Source organism: Girardinichthys multiradiatus, chromosome 2, assembly GCF_021462225.1.
Source record: "Girardinichthys multiradiatus isolate DD_20200921_A chromosome 2, DD_fGirMul_XY1, whole genome shotgun sequence".
NCBI lineage: Eukaryota > Metazoa > Chordata > Actinopteri > Cyprinodontiformes > Goodeidae > Girardinichthys > Girardinichthys multiradiatus.
Window position 1 is genome coordinate 45,025,760 of NC_061795.1, and position 21,396 is coordinate 45,047,155.

The window sequence follows — 21,396 nt, forward strand, 5'->3', positions numbered from 1 at the left end:
AAAGTACCTCATCTGATAAAGCGAGCTGTGAGCCCTTCATGGGCTGAAATGAACGCGGACGTGTCCTCGCTGACTGTGGGGTCAAATTTATTCATCAGTAGTTAAAACAACATTCCTTGGATCTACTGGCAGATGACCAACCATTACAGCAGACATTTTGAGCCATCCAAACACACTTAATGTTTAGCAAAAACCTTCTCTGGAGGTTCCTGCATTTCTCACATTCTCACAAAGTAATCTCCTTCAGTCAGGTCAGATGTACAGCAAGAGTGTGTTTAAATAAATTGCAAACTACCATGTCTGAAAACTGCTTCATATTGAGCAGTAGGGAAACCCACATATGTAAATATTCTTGAAAAAAACATCTTCCTTGTGTGTTGACTGGAGGCATCTGTCTGTTAGCACTTCATTGATTTAGAAAGCATAATTACAGGGTGAGACCGAGGTTCTCCTTTAAACCGCCTCAGACAACATGGATTTGAAGGTGTTTCGCTCGTTCAGCCATGAAAACACCAGAAACTCTCAAGTTGGACAACATACAGTCTGGGTCAGAAATCTTCATCCACTTATCATGGAGATTTATTTAATTTATTTGAGCTATTTGGGAATTTTGTTTCTTGTACTTTTTGCAAGTGAACTATAAGTTGTAAACAACGCCATGTGTGTGACGATCGGTGCTCCCATTGGCGGGACGGAGCACAGACCTGGAAATGGAGGGAAACTATGATGGAAGTAATGCTTGCTCTATTTATGTTCAGCAAATCTGTGCTGCTATTAAGCTGCAAAATAATTGCAGCTTAATAGCAGCTCATTCCACAAAGATTTCTCGACGTTCTATTTTTAATTTTGGAACGGCATCAGAAAACGTGCGCTGCAAGCTGAAGGATGTATGAATGTGTGTCTTGATCCACAGCATGCTAGCAGCAGCATCGCTAAGAAACAGACGCCAGATAAGGTATGACTTCAGTGCATTCACTATTCACAACATTCGCCACAGTTTGGAAGGGAACCAAGGCCATCCTCAAAAAGTGGGTCGCGGTCCGGTTGTTTGCTTCGGACCAGGGTTTGAGTGTATTCAAAAGGTCCGGATCAAAGGGGAAACAAACTGTGGTCCGTTTAAAGCGGACCAAATACACTAAGATTACTGTGATTTAAACATCGTAGTCTAGGGGAAGCCTAAATGCTGATGTCATGGCTTTGTGAGCCCATGATAGGTTGTTCCACAACATTGGAGTTAAAACCTAATAGTCGAGGTATTTTAAGGCAACTCCTCCAACACACATCTTCTTTGTGTGACATCATCAGAAAAGAACAAAAAAAAGCCAAGATATCTGGATGAGTTCATCCTTGGGGACAATTTCTTGATACCGGAAGGTGCCACGTTCATTTGTTCGATGCAGCTATTAACATAATGGGAATGTCCAGCCCTCATATCGTTTAGGAAGCAGACAGGTTACGATTCAGACAGGCTCACCAAAGTGGAAAGCATGAATTCACCCTGCTATTCACCCTGTTGATTCTAGATCAGGTATTTCTTTCTTGTGTTGGATTCTCTCAGTCAGTAAAGATGTTAAATATGCTTCAGTTTGGACAGTAAAACCCAAGAGTTCAGCAGTTTGAGCCTGCAAGGTTCTTGGGTTGTTCATGAACATCCTAACTAGTTTCGTTTCATCTGAGTGGATCAGTTTAGATCGTCTACCAAGCTTGGGAAATTTTTAGTAATTTGGACTTCCATATAATTGTTTGAACTGGTGATCAGCAGTTAATTAGAAATAGATTCAAAAGAATTTCGCGACTTTTGAAAATTTACAATTCTCCTTCAATCTTCATTGAGTTTCTTGGACTCTCCTATTGTTGTAGTTGTTGGCAAATAAATGTTTATGCTGCAAAGAGAAACTTATAACGGCACTCAATCATGATTAATGGGCCCTATTAAGCTGAAGACCTTCCAGAACCATCAGCAACATTTAATGTTTAAAGCCATTTTCCTCCTTTTTTCTCCGACATCTTTTATAAGAACCTCAGTAAAGTTAACACTTACATAAATATAGCCTATACATTTCAATCAGTAGAAACTGGTGTTGGAGGGAGGTGTTAAAAAATGTCAGCAACACCTTAATATCAACTCTTTCGCAGCCATGACAAGCTGGAGAAACTCCTTCATTCCTGGAGATGAAATCCCAATCCATCTATCCATCCCCTGCTCCATTCTGTCATCACTCAGGAACCAGGAGCCAAGAGGTCGGAATCCATTAAGTTTAAAGGCAGGATGAAAATTTTGGGTTTTAGCAGAAGTTGTTTTTGTACAGTTTTATGAGAAATATTGTGCAACTCCCCCTTCCACAGCTTACTAAAAACTGCTGTCTCCTGACTTGTGTAAACAGTGACCTGAGGCCAAACGTCTTCACTCCAAATGCAATGCTGCAAAGCTTGTCCTCAGAAAACGTCTTCATCTGTCTTTTTAACACTTTCTGACAATATTGACATTTCTCCCACTCATACTGTCAAGAGGTGCCATACAGCTGGAACCCATTATAGCATTTCCCATAGAGGAGATCTCAAGAAAAGGCCTCCGGGACACATGACAGCCGATTACAGGCTTCCTAGCTTCCTAACCTGCATGTCGTTGAACTGAGACATGACACGTCTGTGAATATAAAGAGAGATGATCTGAATGTGGGAAAAGGTCAACTCAAGCTGGGCAGCATGGATAAGTTTAAACCCCGAGTCCAGACCATGGAGATAGAGCAGCTTCCTGGATGATTTGGAGGCTGGCACATGTACTGGCCCAAGCACAGATAACTAAGATCTGTCTTTGTCATCATTTACTTCATTTGACAGCAAATGTTCCAATAAGACTACAAAGATGGTAAAATTAAGATGGAGTATTGGAAACTTAATCTAATCCCAAAAGCTCTGGATGGAATTTGTTTTAAAACTAGAAGGAGAACCTTTAAAGGGCACCAATGCAACTACTGCCCAAACATCCAACAATAAGGGTGCCTTAGAGACACATTAGACATCCTTACCAGCATGCAATGAGAGTTATGGGTCACTAAAAGGTTGCATATTAATAATTCTTTTCAATTTCCTTTGCAGTTTGAGAACTAGGGTGGCACGCCACGTTGAAAACAAGAAATTGCCAAATTATTGTTGAATGTTGCAATGACTATATCAAGTGCAAGTAACCCACTATTCCATTTTCTTCCACCATCACAATGTGCTCACTACTGTCTCCAAGCTTTAGGATCTGGGTCTCTAAAGTCTATATCAGCTGTGGCCATGGTCAAGGTGGATGGTCAAGGTTAAAAAGCGGTCAAATATGTTATTTGCAATCAGAATTTGAATGAATGAGACCTGAAACATTCTTGCCCACTGGATATTGTGTGCAAGCAGTCCTTTGCAATTACAATATTGTAGTTCTATTCCAATCACATTGTAATATATGGTATGAAGAACCCAAATATTTTAACTATTAAAATGAAAGGAAAGAGGCATTATAAACATTAAGAAAAAGCTAGAATAACCCACACAATTCCATCTGTTTCTCTAGTATTTTCACTTGTCCAAGACCAGGTTGTGGGAAACCAATTCCAAGAGGAAAACCCAAGCATGCCTCTCTCCTGCTCCTCCAGGGAGATACCATGATGTTCCCACACCAGAAGGGATATATAGATACAGGTACATCTAAAAAATAGAATATAGTGAAAACCTTTAACATGTTTTGTTACTCATTTCAGAAAGTTAAACACATATCATATAAATTACAAATAGAGAAAAAAATATTTCAAGTCTTTATGTCTTGTTATGTTGATGATTATTGCTTACAGAGAACGAAAAACCAAAAATCAGCGTCTCAGAAAATTACATAAGATCAGTAAAAAAGAATATTTTAAACAGAAATTTCAAACTTCCAAAAAGTATGTTTATTTCAATGCACTCCATAGGAATGCTTTTACTCTACCAGTGCGGCGGGGTATGGACGTGACCAGCCTGTGGTTCTGCTGGAACCAAGTCCTACTGGAAGATTAAATCAGTATTGCCATAAAGCTTGTAAGCAGAAGTGCTCTAAAATGTCCTGGTAGATAGATGCATTGACTGTAGGCTTAAAAAAACACCAGCAGATGACATGGCACCCCAAACATCACTGACTGTGGAAACTTCACTCGTGAATTCTCGGCTTTTCCACTCTTCCTCCAGACTCTGGAACCTTGATTTCCAAATGAAATCTAAACTCTCCTTTCATCTGAAAAGAGGATTTTGGACCACTGAGCAACAGTCCAGTTCTTTTTCTCACTAGCCCAGGTGAGACGCTTGTAGTCCATGTGTAGGATTCTTCTGTGAGTAGTGGCTCTTGATGCGCTGGCTCCACACGTCTGTCCATTCCTAGTGAAGCTCTCCCAGATTCTTCAATGGATTTTGCTTGATAATCCTCAGTTATCCCTGTTTCTGGTACACCTTTTCTTACAACGCTTTTTCCTTCCACTCAACTTTCAATGAATATGCTTGGATACAGAACTCTGTGACCAACCAGCTTCTTCAGCAATGACTTTTAGTGGCTTCCCCTTCTTGTGTAGGGAGTCAAGGACTGTCTTCTGGACATCTGCCTGTCAGCGGTCTTCTCCATAACTGCGTCGCCTACTGACCCAGACTGAGAGACCACCTCACTCCTGTCAGTGTGTGAATGTGTATATGAATGGGTGGATGACTGAATGTTGTGTGAAGTGCTTTGGGGTCTCTGTGGACATGATATATTGCTATACAAGTACCTGCCATTTACAATTTACCATTTGGAGGCTCAGGAAACCTTTGCAGGTGTTTTGAGTTAATTAGCTGATTAGTGTGTGACACCATAAGTTTCCAAAATTTTACTTTGTCACAAATTCACATTTTCTGACACAGAATTTTGGGTTTTCACCATCTGTAAGCCATAATCACCAAAATCACAAGAAATAAAGGCTTGATAAATTTACGCCTATGTGTAATTAATTAATTAATTAATTCATCTTCTATCCCGCTTATTCCATAGTGGGTCACGAGGGAATTGGTGCCAATCTCCAGCAGTCTACAGGCAAGAGGCAGGGTACACCCTGGACAGGTCACCAACACAGAGACATACAGGACAAACAACCATGCACACACTAATTCACAGTCATGTTTTTGGACTCTCGGAAGAAGCTGGAGTACCCGGTGAGAACCCACGCATGTGAGGGGTGAACATCTAAACTCCATGCAGAAAGACCCCCGGCTGGTAGTCGAACCCAGGACCTTCTTGCTATAAGGCAACAGTGCTACCAACTGTACCACCGTGCAGCCCATATGTAATTAATCTACAGGTCCTTCTCAAAATATTAGCATATTGTGATAAAGTTCATTATTTTCCATAATGTCATGATGAAAATTTAACATTCATATATTTTAGATTCATTGCACACTAACTGAAATATTTCAGGTCTTTTATTGTCTTAATACAATATTTATTTATATTTTGGCATACAGCTCATGAAAACCCAAAATTCCTATCTCACAAAATTAGCATATCATTAAAAGGGTCTCTAAACGAGCTATGAATCTAATCATCTGAATCAACGAGTTAACTCTAAACACCTGCAAAAGATTCCTGAGGCCTTTAAAACTCCCAGCCTGGTTCATCACTCAAAACCCCAATCATGGGTAAGACTGCCGACCTGACTGCTGTCCAGAAGGCCACTATTGACACCCTCAAGCAAGAGGGTAAGACACAGAAAGAAATTTCTGAACGAATAGGCTGTTCCCAGAGTGCTGTATCAAGGCACCTCAGTGGGAAGTCTGTGGGAAGGAAAAAGTGTGGCAGAAAACGCTGCACAACGAGAAGAGGTGACCGGACCCTGAGGAAGATTGTGGAGAAGGGCCGATTTCAGACCTTGGGGGACCTGCGGAAGCAGTGGACTGAGTCTGGAGTAGAAACATCCAGAGCCACCGTGCACAGGCGTGTGCAGGAAATGGGCTACAGGTGCCGCATTCCCCAGGTCAAGTCACTTTTGAACCAGAAACAGCGGCAGAAGCGCCTGACCTGAGCTACAGAGAAGCAGCACTGGACTGTTGCTCAGTGGTCCAAAGTACTTTTTTCGGATGAAAGCAAATTCTGCATGTCATTTGGAAATCAAGGTGCCAGAGTCTGGAGGAAGACTGGGGAGAAGGAAATGCCAAAATGCCAGAAGTCCAGTGTCAAGTACCCACAGTCAGTGATGGTCTGGGGTGCCATTGACCATGCCAGGGCAGGGTCAATGCAGCTAGCTATCAGGAGATTTTGGAGCACTTCATGCTTCCATCTGCTGAAAAAGCTTTATGGAGATGAAGATTTCATTCTTCAGCACGACCTGGCACCTGCTCACAGTGCCAAAACCACTGGTAAATGGTTTACTGACCATGGTATCACTGTGCTCAATTGGCCTGCCAACTCTCCTGACCTGAACCCCATAGAGAATCTGTGGGATATTGTGAAGAGAACGTTGAGAGACTCAAGACCCAACACTCTGGATGAGCTAAAGGCCGCTATCAAAGCATCCTGGGCCTCCATAAGACCTCAGCAGTGCCACAGGGTGATTGCCTCCATGCCACGCCGCATTGAAGCAGTCATTTCTGCCAAAGGATTCCCGACCAAGTATTGAGTGCATAACTGTCCATGATTATTTGAAGGTTGACGTTTTTTGTATTAAAAACACTTTTCTTTTATTGGTCGGATGAAATATGCTAATTTTGTGAGATAGGAATTTTGGGTCTTCATGAGCTGTATGCCAAAATCATCCGTATTAAGACAATAAAAGACCTGAAATATTTCAGTTAGTGTGCAATGAATCTAAAATATATGAATGTTAAATTTTCATCATTATATTATGGAAAATAATGAACTTTATCACAATATGCTAATATTTTGAGAAGGACCTGTATATAGTTGATGAGTTTCGTTTTTTTAAAAGATTGACCAAAAATGTTACTTTTTGAGATGCATCTGTATCTAGAGATCTGGGTCTATCCCAAGTTTCTTCTCCCATTGGGATGTGCCTGGAAAACTTCCAGTGGAGGCATTATGCTGAGGAGTGAACAACTCCAGTTCACTTCTTCTAATGTGAAGAAGCAGCAGCTCTCCTCCAAGCTTCGTCCAGATGATAAGGCCCCTCACCTTACCTCCTCTCAGTTGTTGTTATTCAGGATGGCCATAGTTGAGGATTGGAATGTGGATATAACTGACAAACGGAGACCTTTACCTTGTGGCTCAGCTCCTTCTTCAATATATCAAACATAGAGAAATGAGAAAAACGGCTTACTCTGATGGTCAGTTAGTTTCTCCCCTTTGTTCTCTCACCAGAGGCCGAAGATAATGGGGTTGAATTTATGTCTCATGATTAAAATGAGGTGAAATAACTTGGATTTCAAAGGTAGTGTCGGGGCTGGAGTTTCTGTTGTATGTTATTGTTTGTGTTTTTTGACTCCTAGTAGGCGCTAGTGCTCAGCAGTGGTGGAAACAGGTGTTTTCCATCTCGGTAACTGAGTCCTGGAGTACTTAAGCAGGAAGCAGCCAGCATCTCGTCGCTCAAGTATTAGCCTCTGTGGCAGCTACTCAGCTAGCCTCGTATTAATTTCGTTTATGTGTACTTTGCCTCCGACAATGTTTAACTTGTTCCTTGTTCTTCTTAGTGAACTGAACCGGAGACTACCTGGAGGTTACCCAGGCTGGCCCCGGTGGCTTCGTTTCGCACTAGCCTCGCTCCTAGGATTTCCCCAGAAAGGATCTTCCACACACACCTACCCGACGCCGAACTCTGGAGAATCACGGGTCCGAAAGCAGCCAGCCGGGGAAGTTCCAGAGACCATTCAACCTAACCTGTCCACTCTCCGCTGACGCTTTGCCTGCACTCCAAGCTGTAACCCAAGTAACTAAGAAATCATCGGACTTACCATTGTCTCCATATTCACTTCTTCTCCAGTCCGAATCCCTCTCCTCCTGGCAGATTGCCTACTCCCTCCTAGTAAGAGACATTTCACATTTAAGTTCCAGTTTCGTTTACTGTGCCACCTACCTGTCATTTTTCCTTACAGTTGTTCCTGCACACCATACTGATCCATTCTCCTTAAATAAACCTTTTTCAAAACGTGGACCCGTTTCCCTTGAGCCTGATTCTGCATGTGGGTCAGAGCCATACCTAACACTATGACAGGTAGCTCAGGTAGTCCCTTCGCGCTGGATGAAGGATGTGCCATGACATAAAAAAGCAGAGTTTACATGGAACTTCCAAAGCAACATCGTGTTGGCTTATCTTGGATAAGGGTCAAGGAGGGAGCGTGGTGGCAGCACATTAATGATGTCATGGCCTGCAGACTTGCAGTTTGGTTGTTGATAAATCCAAGCCGGACTCATGACTCATTCTCATAACAGCAGCAGGCAGCTCAGTCAAAGTAAATTACTGCAACACTCTTGGCAGTGCAGCTTGCTAAGCATATAACTTACAACCAAGTCAAGCTCTCACCATGTAGCTGCAACAACCAATCCCAACTACACAAAACCCAGTAAATTCTGTGCCTTTTGGCTGCAAAAGAAAGATTTCCAACAGGTGACAAGACCATGAAAGGATAGTACAGATGTGATCTGAATGAACAATGATGTTAGAGTGTAGCTGTGTCCTGACTCGGCTATTGGGAGGTTGGAACCCAGAGGGTGGTGCAATCATGACAATCAGGATGGGATTGTCTTTGGAAAGTGCTACTGACGTATGAGGCTGCAGGATGTAAAAAATAGCAGGATAAACCGGTCCGATGAGTTCTGAGACCAAGCAGCATGATTCCCATCAGACTCAAGGAGGTTTGGCTGCAATCCAGCCACATCCTAACAGGTCATGGAGAGAGCAGGAGCACCTTCATCCAGTGTGAATAAATGTTCACAAATGTTTGTAACAGACTTGGTCACAGTCATCACACAAACACAATACATTAAAAATGATCAGGAAACCTAAAGTAAGACTGTTGCAACTCCTGCTAAGCAGAGACTGGATGTCCCCTGGAACTGTGTTTATAAAATAAACAGGAATGCTGAGCTGCTGTTACCAAACAGAGTATCAGTGGACCCGGAGAGAAGAGGACACCAAGCTGACCCTCCTTCAGCTGGGTGTCCTCTGCTGCTCGGTCAGAACAGAGCTGCTTTCTTCACACAGTTTATTTTTACCCTCACACCGTTTTCTACTTCTGTTTCTGAAGGAAACGCATCAGTAATATGCTTAAAATATATCGGATTGCTTAATGCTCAATCTAGACAACTGAATGTGATCTGCTTCAAACATTGGACCTTTCTGCTTTTAGAAATAGGTTTTACTAACTCAGGTTGAGTGGAGGGTAATCCACACTAATTGAATACCAAGAAAACATGCTGTTACTGTTTTTCTGGGAGCAGGGATCTCTTCTTTCACCCTAAAAGTCAAGTTCAGCTTTAAAATAGGTCAGAATGAGGTAACCCATTTTTGGTTCGATGAATTTTGATTAATCATTTTTGGCTTCTGCAGATTAATTTTTAAATAAATGTGAGCCGTTTGTTGAAGTTGTAAAACTAAAAATTGTTTGCATTTTCAAAAAGCCCTGAGTCATCGGGACGTGTTTGCCGTTACCATTCCTGAGCGGAAGAACTCCAGGGTCATGGTGACCTTAAAAGGCTTCAGGACACAGTGGGTTATAGGAACTGCTTGAAACCTTTCTGAAGTGACACATGGTTCCCTACAGCTGCAGCAGAAACTCCAGGTTTCTCCTAAACATGCTGATCCTGGCAATTCAAACCATACCAAGCCATAAAACATAAAGTGATCCCGTTACTCATCTGAAAGGGGACTAACGCTGGAATCAGCTACCCCCTCCCCTCCTTCCCGCTGGTAAAACAAATAAGTAAATAAGGGGGAGAGTTTGCCTGAAGGACTTCTGACCAGTAAGATTTTAGAACAAAGGAAGGCAGGATTGGGTTTCCAGTGAGCCAGATTGGCTTTGTTAAATCAATGAAAGGGTCACACACAGAGCTGGAAATCCGCAGGATATTTAACATTTCCGATTCCCAACATGGAATCTCTCTGTACTCCTCAGACCGACCAAACCTACTTCCAAACAGACCAACTTCTGTGATCTGACCAAATGCCAACTGAGGTTTAAAAGATGCAAAAACAAGAAATTTTTTTCCAAAGTTTCCTAATTCTGCCACCCTATCCACAGCTGATTTCAATCTTCAGCATCACTATATTTTATTAGGATTTTATGTGATAAACCAAAACAAAATAGTGCATAATTGGAAAAAGTGGAAAAAAATGAAAGATTTTCAAAAAATTTGTATCTGAAAAGTGTGGCATGCATTTGTGTTCATTACCTTCAGTAATTACTAAAACTTTGAACTACAACCTTTGCCTATTCAGAAACTAAAATGTCCGAACAGTCTCAGATTGGATGAAGGGATTCTCAGTTGGGTTTAGGTCTGGACTTTGACTGGACCATTCTAACACATAATTATGGTGTTACCCAGACTATTCCATTGTAGCTCTAACTGTGTGGGTCGTTTTCCTGCTAGAAGGTGAACCTCAAGCCCAGGCTCAAGTGTTTTGCAGCCGCTAATGCCCCTTTTCCACTGGCTCGTTTTAGGCTGCTCGGTCTCTGTCCATCCGATATGGTACCTGTTGTGTTTCCACTGACCCACTGGCAGCTGAAGCCCCGCCTCCAGTCATCAGTGTGTGGCGCTGTGCTGCTATTAAAATTACTGTGTGACATTGTCCCATTAAAGTAATCTGCGTAAATCGCTTAAAAAATAAATAATGAAACAAAAAAAAATAAAAATAAACCAAATACTAATAATGTTTGTATTATTGTGCATGCAAGAATTTCTTATATATGTTTTTTCATATATAAAATGATCCACTGGGATAATTATCTGGACCACAGCCCAACCAGAACTTGTAAAATAAGGCTGAGGGGTTCTGATGTGAGGGGGGTTTGAAACAGGAGAAACAGAGAGGAGACTGCTGTCTGGACTGGTGAAGCTCTAAAGTTTGCCTGAAAAAGTTAAAATTTTGAGCTTTATGAGGTTGTTTTTGTCTCATCCATGGCATTAACAAGAACAAGGACTTTAAAGAGTCAAACTGCAGACTTTTGACTGCATTGAAGTTAGTTTTAGTTTTGATATTGGATATTCGTTATCCAACTGCCCCGGCCGGGGGTCTTTCTGCATGGAGTTTGCATGTTCTCCCCGTGCATGCATGGGTTCTGACCGGGTACTCCGGCTTCCTCCCACAGTCCAAAGACATGCCTGTTAGGTTAATTGGTCACTCTAAATTGCCCTTAGGTGTATGTATGAATGAGTGTGTGCATGGCTGTGTGTTGGACTGTGATGGACTGGCGACCTGTCCAGGGTGTACCCTGCCTCTCGCCCATAGACTGCTGGAGATAGGCACCAGCTCCCCCGCGACCCACTATGGAATAAGCGGTAGAAAATGACTGACTGATATTCGTTATTCGCGGATTCAGCAGGTTTCTCCTGTTTGATCCGATGCAGGCAGTCTTATTACGGGCAGCTGCTCTCTGCCTGCTCCCTCCTCCTTCAGACGTTGGTTCGCTTAAGGACCGTCAATAAATTTCTGAATCAAACACGTTGTTTCATGGTAGTTTTGTTTTGTGTGTTTTGGGGGAAATGTTTGTGTGTGTCTGAACAGCTGATTTTATGTGTGTTGAGCTGGTTTAGGGTGTTATTAAATACAGCGCCCCCTACCTGTGTGTAATTCAGAAAGGTGATGTGTCCTTTATCTTTTCTTTCACCCTTCAGGCGTGCTTTGTGATTTGTAAATAGTAAAATGATATTTCGATTCAATCCGCTCTGGCAAATGTGGTCCTAAATATTATCGTAGTTTTATTGTAGTTTTAACTTTTCCCTGCACTGTCTCAATGAAAACCTTCGGCCAATCAGTGAACAGCAGTCTGTTCACATCACATGTAGTTCCGACTCAGCCCCGGACGGACCTGCTCAGAAGTAGGGTCCAAAAAAGTAGGTACTGTTACGGATTAAAACTGTAGTAAACGCTCATTAAGCGAGCAGAGTGGAGTCGAGTCGGTCCAAATTGAGCCAGTGGAAAAGGGGCATAACAGGTTTTCCATCAACTCTGACCAACCTGCCTGTCCCTGCTGGAGAAAAGCATCCCCTCAGCATGATTCCGCCACCACTGTGCTTTCACAATGAGGATGGTGTGCTCAGGGTGATGTGCACTGTGGGTTGTTTTTTTTTCCACACCATGTTTTGTTTCTACATGTTTGCTGTGTCCTACACATGGCTACAAAGAGGACCCTACTGGATTCCTTTTTGCCACTTTTCCATAAAGGCCAGATCTGTAGAGTGCATTACTAATAGTTGTTAGTTTCTCCGACCTGAGCTGCGGATTCCTGCAGCTCATCCAGCGTTATCAGGGGCCTCTTTGCTGCTTCTCTGAAAAATGCTCTCCTTGCCCTGCCTGTCAGTTTAGGTGGATGTCCATGTCTTGGTAGGTGTGTAGTTGGTCCATCCTCTCTCCATGTTGAGATGATGGATTGAACAGAATTCTGTGAGATGTTCAAAGCTTCGGAGGTTTTATAACCTAACCCTGCTTTAACCTTCTCCACAGCTTCATCCCTGACCTGCTGTGTTTCTTGGTCTTCATGATGCTGTTTGTTCACTGATGCTCTCTAACAAACCTCTGAGGCCTTCCCAGAACAGTTGGGATTATACTGAGTACATATAGAGTATATAAATCACAAACTGCTGGCCTCTATTTACCAACCACATGACATCAATAGGAGAATGGCTGCACTGGATCTTATTTTATAGTGGTGTGGGTCTTATTACGGAGGCTAAATAATGATGCGCATCACAGACATGCAGCATGGAAATTGAGTCGATTTAATCTTCCAAGACTTGTCAATATTGAGTTATGCCAAACTCTAGAACAGCTTTCAAGATCAGGAATGTGCACATTTAAACATGGCCCACTGGGAAGATCTGCATCCTGATCCCAGTCTAACTGGGATTACCTGGAGGACCTCTACAAGCCCATGATAGTCTGTGACATCACTTCGGTCCGTGCAGCTCTACATACTGTGGAGCTGGACAGCAACTGGTACAACTGGACCACATTTCATATTAACTAATATTGAAGGGGGCAAAATACAAATGCAGGCCATACTTTTCAAATATTTTTACCATATATATATATATATAAAAATATATATTTATGGTTACTTTGTGTTGGTCTATCACATGAAAACCCAATTAAATACATTAAAGTCTGTGATTGTAATGTGACACAATGTGGAAAAGGTCAAGAGACATGTATACTTTTGTGAGGAACTTTCAACTGACCTTTCAAAAAAGAAGTCAGTCAGTCATTTTCTACCGCTCCAGCAGTCTACGGGTGGGAGGCTGGGTACAACCTGGACAGGTCGCCAGTCCATCGCATGGCAACAGGACAGGGGTTTCTCCATAAATACGTTTCCAAACCAAAACATAAAAGAAAACTGTTCCCAATCAGGCTGCATGTTCTGATGCATTTCTTATCGATTCTTCTGAAAGTTTGGGGGGAGTAAAAAGCTAAACATTCTGATTAAAACAGAAGTCAAAACATAGTTTATTTCAGCAACAACACAATTCGAAGTGCTCTACAAGATGAAGACAGGAAAAGAGAACACATTGAAAGTACATTGCAGTGGCACAATAAATAAACAGGTTTTTTAACCTTAAATTAGAGGAACTAAGGGATTCATCATTTTTAGAGCACTTCAATGCTTCAGAAAGCTTTAATAGAAACAATCCTGGATTAGCTGCACGTTTTTGGTCTAGAAAACCTGGATACATTTGACATGCTCTGCATTTTATGAGTCATGGTCAAACGGTGATTAAAGTCAGATTAAAGTCAGCTCTCCAGCTGTTTCAGGTTTACTCTTTATGTGCAGTGTTTCTTTGATCTGCACGGCCCAGGGTCCATTCCTTTGCAGGCGCTGAATTTCTCTGAGTGGTCATGCTATGAAAATGTTTGGTTTCAGCCACTGACACATTTTCACTGAAACTCAGAAGGGTTTTCTTTGTGCCTCAGATGCAAATCAGCTGTTTCACTGCCTTTACATATTATCAAATTTGGACATTTACAGAAATGCGTCAATGAGAGTTAAACATTAAATAAGCTTTCTTTATGAAATCTGAAAATGATTCGATAAAACCTCCAATCCTTTAACAGTATTTCACTGCAACCAGGCATTGTGAAAACATTCTCAGCTCAGATGTTTATGCACGGACATCTGACTCGAATATATACCACACGGCTGATGGGTGGGTGAGAGGGGGCTAGTGGTGACCTTTCACCTTCATGATTTTTAAATCCCGTGTTCACTCTAGCTCAGTCCCAGAAGGAGCACTTCTCCTTATATCAGTCCTTCAGAATGCGCTCACAGCCTGCGAGTAGTGAGTACAGCATTAGTTACGCAGGTGCTGAGCAGATGAAAGCTTTACAGAAGTAAAACCACAGGTAGCAAAGCAGGGAGCAAAGGTGATCAAGACCATGAAATTTTTCATATTTCATGAGTAAACCTGCGAGTCAGAAATGCTACTTGCATTCATCAGACCAGACTTGTCAGAGAGTGGCTTCACAGGAAATTATTTAAATTTACATTAACAGTTCAGGCAAAAGACTCGTCATAAACACATCACTGAGTTTTCCAACGCAGGGAGGAAAAAAATTAAAGGCTTTGCTGCAAAACATTTACTTTATTAGGAGCTTCCTGACATCAACAAGTTTAAATATGATTTTTAAGTTTCTAAAAACGTCCCATTATAAGGAATAACTGACAGCAGGTGATGGTTTCTCCGAGCCAACACTGAAAGGAAATCTTTCACAGCACTCTGTGGATTGACCAACAGACAAAATCCAGGAAGTTCAGAGCAGAAAGAAAATGACAGATTAGCAAAAATCAGGGAGGATTTTCTAAACAACAGCCAAATATAAATTTAAAGATCAGATCAGACGAGTATGCACGAGTTAAAACTGTTGAAACCCACAAAGGTAAACTCTGAAAATGTAAATGTTTATACTCAGAACGCCATAGGAAAAAAGAAAATCCAAAAACTACCACAGCAAAGGTCTGACATGAAGCAGAAGGTGTTGGAACAATAGCTTCAGTTCAGGAACTAAGCGAGAAGATCCTGCGGCACAATCAACACTTAAGTTTCCAGCAGACCAGATAAATAAATCTGTCTCTCACCACAGCTCAAAGTTTGTTTGGAAAGTAAAAGTGAGACAATCAGTCAAAAAGACAAACAAATTTAACTTCAGGGGCGGTGGTTTCATGCTGGGGCTGTTTATCTAGGAGAAAAACTACATTGATTGGAAAAAGTATTCATACCCCTTGAACCTTTTCATATTTAGTCACATTTCAGCAACTATTGTCACTGTGTCTATAGGGATTTTATGTGAAAGACCAATACAAAGGTATAAAAGATCCGCAGCTCATGTGGAAAACTCAATTGACAGAACAACTATTAGTTGTCAACTCCATAAATCTGACCTTCATGGAAGAGGGGCAAGAAGAAGGTCACTGTTGAAACAAAGCCATAAGAAGTCCTGACTACAGATCGCGACAAACCATGTAGGAGACATATCAAACGTGGAAGAAGGTGATCTGGTCAGAGACTGACTGAACGTTTGGCCAGCAAATGCTGCATGTGGGGGTAAAAATAACAGTGTATACCTTCCCCACTGTGAAACTTGCACACTGATGGCAGTGTCATGCTGTGGGGATGTTTTTCTTCAGCAGGGACAGATGGAGCTAAAAACAGGGCAAATAACCCTGCTAGAGGATGCAGAAGACTTAAGAGTGAGGTGGAGATCCACCTTCTAGAAGGACAACAGCCCTAAACATACAACCAGAGCTACAATGAAATGGTTTCGATCAAAGCAGATTCATATGTTAGGATGGCCCAGTCATGCAAACTCCACACAGAAAGGCCCTGGGCAGGATTTAAGCCCATGGCAGAAGGTTGCTGCAAAACTGAACGTAGAAACATACAAGGCAGGAAAACAAAGCAAGTCTTGACAAATACTGAGGAAAGGACCAATCAAGGAAAAGATCAGGTCCTTTAAACCCTGAATGACAAAGATTCAGACCTCAAAATATAAAAGAACAGGATGACGTGAGGGAAATCAGAAAGAACAAAGAATCAAAGAGGACTGAAACAAGAAACAATGATAAGTAAAGAATAAACATCATCTTAACCACATGGAGAACCATTGAACAGCAAGATCATGAAAATGTGGTTAATTGAAATAAAGAGATTTAAACATAAACCCAAAAAGAATGAAAATAAACATGGAAACAAAAGCCACGGTATATATAACCCCAGGAATCAAAGAAAAAGCATCACTGGGGGTTTGAACACAACAATCACCACAAATATTCAAATCAATGACCAATGTGGAGCTTGGGGGAAAGGCTGTTTTGAAATCCGTACCTCCACCCTTTCAAAAATATGTTTTTTTTAAAACATTGGATCAATGTCAGGAAACAAACTGAACCCAACAGTTCTCCCTGGAGCCCCCAGATAGATAAATGGGTCAGGGCTTTAATCTTCAGTAATCAGGGCATTGCTTTGGGTTGTCATGTTGAGAAAGCAGATATAGATCATGACTGAAAGAATCAGACCCTGAAAACAACTAAATGAGCTTCTTCTGTTTGGTCGCCAGGTTCTGCTTTAGAGAAAAGGTGAGGAGATCCATCACCAGAAGGCTAGTTTTCACACAATGACTGCTTGTCTGATGCCTAAATTCTTGTCTCAGATTTTGTGCCAGATGGAGAGGTACGATCTTTATGCCCCACCATCAGTTTAGAGATTCAGATATGTAATGGGGGGTTGAAGTCAACCCACCAACATTAAGTCTCTGATCCACATCAGGAAGTCTAAGACCTGTCAAAACAATTGTATGGTAGGACTGCATAAACAATGTTATGTAGTTTTTGATGCAAAGACACAAGATGCAAGGAAGCAATCAGAGAAGGGACAGCAGATGATCCTCCAGTGTCCGTCTAATCTGAGAATGTCATGGTACGACATTTTGGACTTTGTTGTGGTCTTGTGTTTTCGACGTTTCATTTAGTTTGGGTTTTTGTCTAGTTCCTTTAGTGGTTGCTTTCCTATTATTGGTTATAGTTTTCTTATGATTATGATTATTATTATATTTGTTGTTGTTCTAGTTCCCTTGTCTTCCTTGTATTCTCTAGTTTAGTTTTCTCATTTAGTATCTCTGTGTTTATTTATGGTTTGGTATTTTGTTCACTTTGTACTCTTCTAGTTTACTAGTTTATGTTCCCTGTTCCTCCTCGTCTTGGTTTCCCTTCTGTGGTTTATTCTATTCTGTGTTAGAGAACTAGAATAAAAGTAAACAATAACTAAAGATAACCTATCAGGAGGGAGAACTAGAACTATAGAAAATAAACTTAAGGAACTATGCTAGAAAAAACAGAATAAAGGGAACTGTGTCCTTTCTAGTTAATTCAGTCAGTGTGGCTTTCAGTTTGTTTACTTTTGTAATCAGGGTCTCTTTATGGGCTCTTTGTTTATTCTTAGGTTGCCAGGTCTTAGGTTGTTGTTCTTCTGTTTCCCTCCAGTTTCCCTGTTTCCTTTAGTTCATGATTATTCTAGTTTTTTTATGCTTCATTTGGTTATTTATCTATGTCTATAGGTTTTTAGGTCTGTGTCTCTTTATTGTTTATTAGTCCCTTCACCATTTTTTAGTCTATGTATTAGTTCCACCTGTTCCTCCAGCCTCCTTGTCACACCTGTTCTTAGTTCCTTTGATTATCTGCCTTTGTCTCCCTCGGTAAATTAGTTCGTCTGTGTTCTTAGTTCCTCGCTGGGTCCTTCCATTCACCACCCCGTTCACTACGCTCGCCTAAGTACGGTGTCTACTATGTTCCTGCAGAGTAAACTTTGTAAGTTTTTGGATTTTCGTCTTGTGTTTGTACCTGCAGTGTTTTTGCTACGTTTTTAATTATTCTTTGAATAAAGAAGAAGACTCCTTTAAACATGCTGCTGCCTAGCTCTTGTCTGCGCTTTGGTCAATATAAACCTCAGAACACGACCGAGAAATATTTTGATAAGCAGAATCTGATGCAGAAAACCTGTTGACAACTTTTCTTTTATTAAAAATATTGTATGCATTTGGACATATGGTTCAGCATGATTTAGAAGAAATACCACACACATCGCTCGGCTACGCCCCTTTGGTTCCCTGATCTCAGCTAAATGCCTTGAAAACACGCACAGCCTATGATCTTGCAAGATTGGCTTGAATAATGTGATGGATAAATTGATCTATAAATGGAGGTTCGTAGTTGCATGTTCATTGTAAAATGATCTGAAAGTGGGTAGTGTGCTCGCCATTTTTGCTCCAGAAAAAAGGCTGTTCGATTCCATCTAGGAGCTAAAACCCCAGAAAAGATCCACAACTCTCTGGAGAGGAATACCGTGAACGTGTGTTGTTTGCACTCTCGGCTAATTTGACAGAAACTGTAGACTCTTTAGTGGGAGACACACTATATACAAGTAGACAAAAACACCTACATTTATATGTATGAATTGTAAATCTGTAGGAAATGAAAGTAGTTTGAATCAGAAAGTATTTCAATATTTCCCAGGGTCAGAACCAGGAGTGTGTGATGTCAGGCTCTAAGCTGAATAAGTCTGAATAAGTTAAAAGTTTGAATAATTTTTTTTGCTAAGAACTATGGCTGCGATGGAGCTCCAAACATGGCTGTGCTTCTGGTAAAAAACTCCATCATCGTTGATGCGGAAATTCTTTGCACTAATGGTTAATTAATAAACACTGTAGGATGCATCGTTACCAATATCTAGCACTTCATTCCCTATTGAGCTGCACACTTTGACAGATTCTCTGTATGGGTTTTCCCCAACAGTGTGGTGAACAGTTGATTTTATTTGCATTTCAAACAGACTTCCTTTCTAAAAACAGAGCTGAAGGCCTTCCTGTAGTCTTCCAGCTGAGCTGGGAAAATTTAGGCTGCTTTAAATTAAAGCCTCACATACCAACCCCCCCAGACCCACACAAGTTTGTATTTCTAACCATATGAGGAATTTGTTTTGGCTTCCATTGTTATTAGCAATTCCCTTTGTGCCTAACCCTAACCAGTACCTTCCTAACCCAAGCCTTAAGCTAAACTCAACTCACACCTTTGCCCTAACCCCAAAAATGATTGCCGGGTACATTAGAACCAGGCTTTTTTCCCTACAAGACAGCTGATCATACCAGAAGCTATTCTAAATAGGTAACATAAGTATACATACACAAAAGTAAAATAAATAAATACAAAATCACAAACCATTGACTACAAACCGGATTCCAAAAAAGTTGGGACGCTAAACAAATTGTGAATAAAAACTGAATGCAATGATGTGGAGGTGCCAACATTAAATATGTTATTCAGAATAGAACACAGATCAAAAGTGTAGACAGAGAATGTATCATTAGAAGGGAAAAATATGTTGTTTCAAAATTACATGGCGTCAACAAATCCTAAAAAAGTTGGGACAAGTAGCAATAAGTGGCTGGAAAAAGGAAATTGAGCATATAACGAACAGCTGGAAGACCAATAAACACTAATTAGGTCAATTGACAACATGATCGGGTATAAAAAGAGCTTCTCAGAGTGTCAGTGTCTCTCTGAAGTCCAGCTGGTAAGAGGATCACCAATTCCACTATTGTTGCGCAGAAATATAGTGCAGCAATACCAGAATCGTGTTACCCAGCGTAAAATAGCAAAGTTTTTCAAGTTATCATCATCAACCGTGCATAACATCATCAAAAGATTCAGAGAATCTGAAACAATCGCTGCGCGTAAGGGTCAAGGCTGTAAAACTCTACTGGATGCTCGTGATCTCCGGGCCCTTAAACGTCACTGCACCTCAAACAGGAATGCCACTGTCAAGGAAATAACAGAATGGGCTCAGGAATACTTCCAGAAAGCATTGTCCGTGAACACAATCCACCGTGCCATCCGCCGTTGCCAGCTGAAACTCTACAGTGCAAAGAGGAAGCCATTTCTAAGCAAGCTCCACAAGCTCAGACGTTTGCACCGGGCCAGGGGTCTTTTAAAATGGAGTGTGGCAAAATGGAAGACTGTTCTGTGGTCAGATGAGTCACGATTTGAAGTTCTTTATGGAACACTGGGACGCCATGTCATCCGGACCAGAAAGGACAAGGATAACCCAAGTTGTCATCAACGCTCCGTTCAGAAGCCTGCATCACTGATGGTATGGGGTTGCATGAGTGCTTGTGGTATGGGCAGCTTACATGTCTGGAAAGGCACCTTTAATGTAGAGAACTATGTTCAGGTTCTAGAACAACATATGCTCCCATCTAGACGTCACCTCTTTCAGGGAAGACCCTGCATTTTTCAACAAGATAATGCCAGAACACATTCTGCAGCAATCACAACATCATGGCTACGTAGGAGAAGGATCCGGGTACTGAAATGGTCTGCCTGCAGTCCAGATCTTTCACCTATAGAGAACATTTGGTGCATCATAAAGAGGAAGGTGCGACAAAGAAGGCCCAAGACGATTGAACAGTTAGAGTCCTGTATTAGACATGAATGGGAGAGTATTCCTATTTCTAAACTTGAGAAACTGGTCTCCTCTGTCCCCAGACGTCTGTTGAGTGTTGTAAGAAGAAGGGGGGATGCCACACAGTGGTAAAACTGGCCTTGTCTCAACTTTTTTGGGATTTGTGGACGTCATGTAATTTTGAAACAACATATTTTCCCTTAAAATGATACATTCTCTGTTTAAACTTTTGATCTGTGATTTGTGTTCTATTCTGAATAAAATATTAGATGTTGGCACCTCCACATCATTGCATTCAGTTTTTATTCACAATTTGTTTAGTGTCCCAAATTTTTTGGAATCCGGTTTGTATTTTTTAATTACCTGATTTGCTGTCATTAGCCACCGATCTGACTCTGATGTTCTTCTAAAACGGTACATTTAAATAAATACTTTTAACTTGGTTTGAATGCCTTCATCCACTGCGTGTCTTGTGCACTTAGTGACAAAACAAGTGTTTGAAAAGTCAAAGAGTGAGATGTGAGTTCATTAATGATTGAAACAATTCAGCGTGGGAACTTCCCAGCTCCCGAATGTTCTCAGAAGAGGCCTTTTCTCAGTCAGAGCGTTCCTCAGCTCTTCTCTGCAGCTGACCCAGGTTGATCTCCTAAGTATTCGTCATTCCATTCCATTGAAGATTATCAGGAATATTCTCAGACAAATGCTTCAAAACAAGCAAAAGAAGCTGATTCATGCCTATTTCTGTGTCT

At 41.3% G+C, this 21,396-nt stretch overlaps 1 protein-coding gene across 2 annotated transcripts in view; it reads right to left on the minus strand.

Moving 5' to 3' along the window:
* il34 (interleukin 34) overlaps positions 1-21,396 on the minus strand; it is an 82,956-nt gene that overhangs the window by 46,099 nt on the left and 15,461 nt on the right. The window contains exon 1 of one of the 2 annotated variants that reach the window (XM_047353271.1): positions 7,939-8,011. The exons of the other annotated variant lie outside the window; for it this stretch is intronic. The gene's annotated coding sequence lies outside the window, so the exon portion shown is untranslated. Of the gene's footprint in view, positions 1-7,938; positions 8,012-21,396 lie in introns of those variants that run through there. 2 annotated transcript variants of the gene reach the window in all.